Below are 5,608 nucleotides of genomic sequence, written 5' to 3' on the forward strand. Positions count from 1 at the left end.
AGGAGGCAGAGCTTGTAGTGAGTGGAGATCGAGCCACTGCACTCCAGCCTGGGCAACTGAGCAAGACTCTGTCTCAAAAAAAAAAAAAAAAAAAAAAGAAGTCTGAAAGAGCACAAATAGACAATCTAAGATCACGTCTCAAAGAACTGGAGAGACAAGAACAAACCAAACCCAAACCCAGCAGAAGAAAGGAAATAACCAAGATCAGAGCAGAACTAAATGAAATTGAAACAAAACACATACAAAAGATAAATGAGACAAAAAGCTGGTTCTTTGAAAAGATAAGTAAAATTGATAAACCATTAGCAAGATTAACCAAGAAAAGAAGAGAGAAAATCCAAATAAGCTCAATAAGAAAAGTAAAAGGTGATATTACAACTGATACCACCGAAATACAAAAGATTATTCAAGGCTACCATGAACACCTTTACGCTCATAAACCAGAAAACCTAGAAGACATGGATAAATTCTTGGAAAGATATTTCCAGGACTCTCCTCCTCCTAGCTTAAACCAGGAAGAATTAGATACTCTGAACTGACCAACAACAAGCAGTGATATTGAAATGGTAATTAAAAAGTTATCAACAAAAAAAGCCCAGGACCATACAGATTCACAGCAGAATTCTACCAGGCATTCGAAGAAGAATTGGTACCAATCCTATTGACACTATTTCACAAGATAGAGAAAGAATGAACCCTCCCTAAATCATTCTATGAAGCCAATATCATCCTAATACCAAAACCAGGAAAGGACATAACCACAAAAGAAAACTACAGACCAATATCCTTGATGAACATAGATGCTAAAATCCTTAATAAAATACTAGCTAACTGAATCCAACAACATACCAAAAAGATAATTCACCATGACCATGTAGGTTTCATACCAGGGATGGTGGGATGGTTTAACATACATAAGGCAATAAATGTGATATACCACATAAACAGAATTAAAAACAAAAATCACATGACATCTCAATAGATACAGAAAAAGCATTCCACAAAATACAGCATCACTTTGTGATTAAAACTATCAGCAAAATTGGCATACAAGGGACATATCTCAATATAATAAAAGCCATCTATGACAAACCCACGGCCAACATAATACTGAATGGGGAAAAGTTGAAAGCATTCCCTCTGAGACTTGGACCAAGACAAGGATGCCCACTGTCACCACTCCTCAACATAGTACTGGAAATTCTAGCCAGAACAATCAGATAAAAGAAAGAAATACAGGGCATCCAAATCGGTAAAGAGGAAGTCAAACTGTTGCTGTTTGCTGACGATATGGTCGTTTACCGAGAAAACCCTAAAGACTCCTCCAGAAAGTTCCTAGAACTGATAAAATAATTCAGCAAAGTTTCCCAATAATATATTATCTGGAAAAATACAAATTAATAATACAAAAGGTGTACAAACTAATGGACGCAAACCAGTAGCTCTTCTATAGACCAACAGTGACCAAGCTGAGAATCAAATCAAGAACTCAACCTCTTTACAATTGCTGCAAAAAAATAAAATACTTAGGAATATACCTAACCAATGAGGTGAAAGACCTCTACAAGGAAAACTACAAAACACTGCTGAAAGAAATCGTAGATGACACAAACAAATGGAAACACATCCCATGCTCATGAATGGGTAGAATCAATATTGTGAAAATGACCAGACTGTCAAAAGCAATCTACAAATTCAACATAATTCCCATCAAAATACCATCATTCTTCACAGAATTAGAAAAAAAAATCCTAAAATTCATATGGAACCAAAGAAAAGCCCGCATAGCCAAAGCAAGACTAAGCAAAAAGCACAAATCTGGAGGCATCACATTACTGATTTCAAACTATACTATAAGGCCATAGTCACCAAAACAACATGGTACTGGTATAAAAATAAGCACATAGACCAATGGAACAGAATAGAGAAATCCAGAAATAAACCCAAATACTTATAGCCAACTGATCTTAGACAAAGCAAACAAAAACATAAAGCTGGGGAAGAACACCCTTTTCAACAAACGGCGCTGGGATAATTGGTTAGCCACATGTAGGAGAATGAAACGGGATCCTCATCTCTCACCTTATACAAAAATCAATTCAAGATGGATTAAAGACTTAAATCTAAGACCTGAAACTGTAAAAATTCTAGAAAATAACATTGGAAAAGCCCTTCTAGACATTGACTTAGGCAAGGATTTCATGACCAAGAACCCAAAAGCAAATGTAATAAAAAGAAAGATAAATTGCTGGGACTTAATTAAACTAAAGAGCTTTTTCACAGCAAAAGGAACAGTCAGCAGAGTAAACAGATGACCCAAAGAGTGGGAGAAAATCTTCACAATCTATACATCTGACAAAGGACTAATATCCAGAATCTACAACGAACTCAAATCAGTAAGAAAAAAACAATTCCATCAAAAAGTGGGCTAAGGACATGAATAGACAATTCTCAAAAGAAGATATACAAATGGCCAACAAACATGAAAAAGTGCTCAACATCACTAATGATCAGGGAAATGCAAATCAAAACCACAATGTGATACCACCTCACTCCTGCAAGAATGGCCATAATAAAAAAAAATTTAAAAAAACGGTAGATATTGGCATGGATGCAGTGAACAGGAAACACTTCTACACTGCTGGTGGGAATGTAAACTGGTACAGCCACTATGGAAAACAGTGTGGAGATTCCTTAAAGAACTAGAAGTAGAACTACCATTTGTCCAGCAATCCCACTACTGGTTATTTACTCAGAGGAAAAGAAGTCATTTTACAAAAAAGATACTTGCACATGCATGTTTATAGCAACACAATTCACAACTGAAAAAACGTGGAACCAGCCCATCAATCAACAAGCAGATAAAGAAACTGTGGTGTATATATATATACCATGGAATACTACTTAGCCATAAAAAGGAATGAATTAATGGCATTTGCAGAGACCTGGATCAGATTGGAGACTATTATTCTAAGTGAAGTAAATCAGGAATGGAAAACCAAACATTGTATGTTCTCACTCATAAGTGGGAGCTAAGCTATGAGGATGCAAAGGCATAAAAATGACACAATAGACTTTGGGGACTCAGGGGGAAAGGGTAGGAAGGGGGTGAGGGATAAAAGACTACACATAGGATGCAGTGTATACTGCTTGGGTGATGGGTGCACCAAAATCTCACAAATCACCACTAAAGAACTTACTCATGTAACCAAACACCACCTGCTCCCCAATAACCTATGGAAATAAAAAATGTTTTAAAAAAGAAGTATTTGAGAGACACATTGCTGGGAATTAAATGGTTCTGAGGGGGTTATTTGAATTAATGGACTCCTGTTTATATTCATAGGCTGATGAGGACTGGGGACATTGAGTTTGTTATTTTCAGTCTTTCCACAACTGCACCGCAAACTTTGAGGACTGGAACTATTCTTATACTTTTGTTGTTGTTGCTACCTGGAGCAGTGTCTGCACCTTGCAGATGTTGGATGGATGGATGGATGGATGGATGGATGGATGGATGGATGCATGGATGGATACATGGATGGATGGATAGACAGATAAAAAGGCTATTCTGTTGATTCCTTGCCTTGCCTTGCATCCAAGGGATCTGGGGAGGCCCACAGAGCACTGCATGGGTCAGTCCCAACAGCAATTAGTCTGTCTTGTTTCTTTATGCATGATAATAGCCCTCTGAAAGTGACTTGGCCCTCACCCAGGAAGGTGCAAAGAAAAATAACCACTGGTGGGTGGGTGCAGCCTCCCGGGCCTGTGGGTACAAGATATTCAAAGAACACTTTAGAAAGAACACATTCCATGAAAAGTAAAGCTGCTCAAAAGTACAAGTCTATTGATATGTTCAATTTTCCTGATAATTATGATATCTCAAGCATTGGCAGTCTAGATGAAAATGAGAAAGATGAAGAACCTTAGGAAGGCTTTCATCCTCCGTTACACAGCACAGCTATATATGCTGATGAAGAATTATTCTCCCGACATTGTGGATTATCTCTCTTCAACTCCCCCAGGAAACGAAGCAAAAAGAAGTTCAGACACTTCTGAAAATAAAGCAAGTGAAAACAAATCTGCAAAAATTAGTGCAAAAGGCCGGGCACGGTGGCTCACACCTGTAATCCCGGCACTTTGCAAGGCTGAGGCGGGTGGATCATGAGGTCAGGAGTTCAAGACCAGCCTGGCCAACATAGTGAAACCCCGTCTCTACTAAAAATACAAAAATTAGCCAGGCATGGGTAGGCTCCTGTAATCCCAGCTACTTGGGAAACTGAGGCAGGAGAATCGCTTGAACCTAAGAGGCAGACGTTGCAGTGAGCTGAGATCACACCATTGCACTCCAGCCCAGGCAATGGTGCATGACTCCATCTCAAAACAAACAAACAAAAAAAAAAAAAACAAAACAAAAAACAGTGCAAAAAAAGCCAGGAAGAAAACACAAGCCCATTCATAATGACTGGGAAAGTACTGAAGAAAGTGATGTAAGAAGAAAAGCTAAATCAGCAGACAAAATGGGTACACAATGACATGAGGCTATTCCAACTACAGCATCTTCAGAACTTTCAGAGAAACCAGCTGAGTTGATCACTTCTAAAAAGATAGGACCTCTTAGTGCCCAGCCCTCTGTTGAGAAAGAGACCTTGGCAACAGAAATTTAATTGAAAACTCAGAAAAAAAGGAAAGATGTCTTATGACAAAAGGAAGAAATCAAGAAGTAAAGCCATTGACTCATATACTTCCAACATTGTGCATATTTGGTGTCTATAAGAAAACCAGTAACATCATGGAGTTGAATATTGTTTTGCCCACATTTGAGAAAATCCTCCTAGAGTGTAAACAAAGAATAGAATCTAAAATTTGTAAGAAAGCCATCAACACATTGTATTTTAACATTAAAAAGAACCCATCAAAAAGTTTAAAGAAGTCCAGATGTTGAAAAACTTGAAAAGGAAGAATGCTAAGATGATTTCAGATATTGAAAAGAAAAGGCAACACTTGATTGAAGTTTGGGATGAACTGCTTCCATTAGAGCCACAGCTGAAACAACTACAAACAAAATGTGATAAACTTAAGGAGAGAAAGTCTTCCCTTAGGAATGCAGCATATTTCTTATCTAATTTAAAACAGCTTTATCAAGATTATCAGATGTTCAGGAGAAAGAAGCAAACATAAAGGAAACGTATAATTCATCCAGCCTTCCAGCTCTGTTATTTTAACAATTTTGGGAGCTGAAAATCACCTGCAAAATATCAACCATCAATTAGAGAAGCTCCCTGACCAGAAAGAAGAAGCGCAGCCTACTAAAATGTGCCTATAGAAATGTTAGTTTCATGCTACTGTTACCTTCTGAAACTATACTTTTATAAATAATTTTTTTTGCAAAGAAGTATGGCCTAGTTATCAGAACCTAATATTTGTCATTCAAATTAAATGACTGTGAACAATGTTAAATGGCATCCGTTTTTCAAATAGTTTTAAAGGCCATGATCATCCTTTCTGGCTAATATCTTGAGTAATAAATTTTAAACTGTTGACATCGTATCTTAATCAGCCCCAGATATAAGAGTTTTAATAAACATAAAATTATCTTGATGTGAAC

The 5,608-nt window shown here is 37.3% G+C and overlaps 1 pseudogene; it reads left to right on the forward strand.

Moving 5' to 3' along the window:
• The first annotated feature begins 3,672 nt into the window (after positions 1-3,672).
• LOC101146331 (centromere protein U-like) lies at positions 3,673-5,326 on the forward strand (annotated as a pseudogene).
• Positions 5,327-5,608: the final 282 nt, after the last annotated feature.

This window comes from Gorilla gorilla, chromosome 9, assembly GCF_029281585.2.
Source record: "Gorilla gorilla gorilla isolate KB3781 chromosome 9, NHGRI_mGorGor1-v2.1_pri, whole genome shotgun sequence".
Lineage (NCBI taxonomy): Eukaryota > Metazoa > Chordata > Mammalia > Primates > Hominidae > Gorilla > Gorilla gorilla.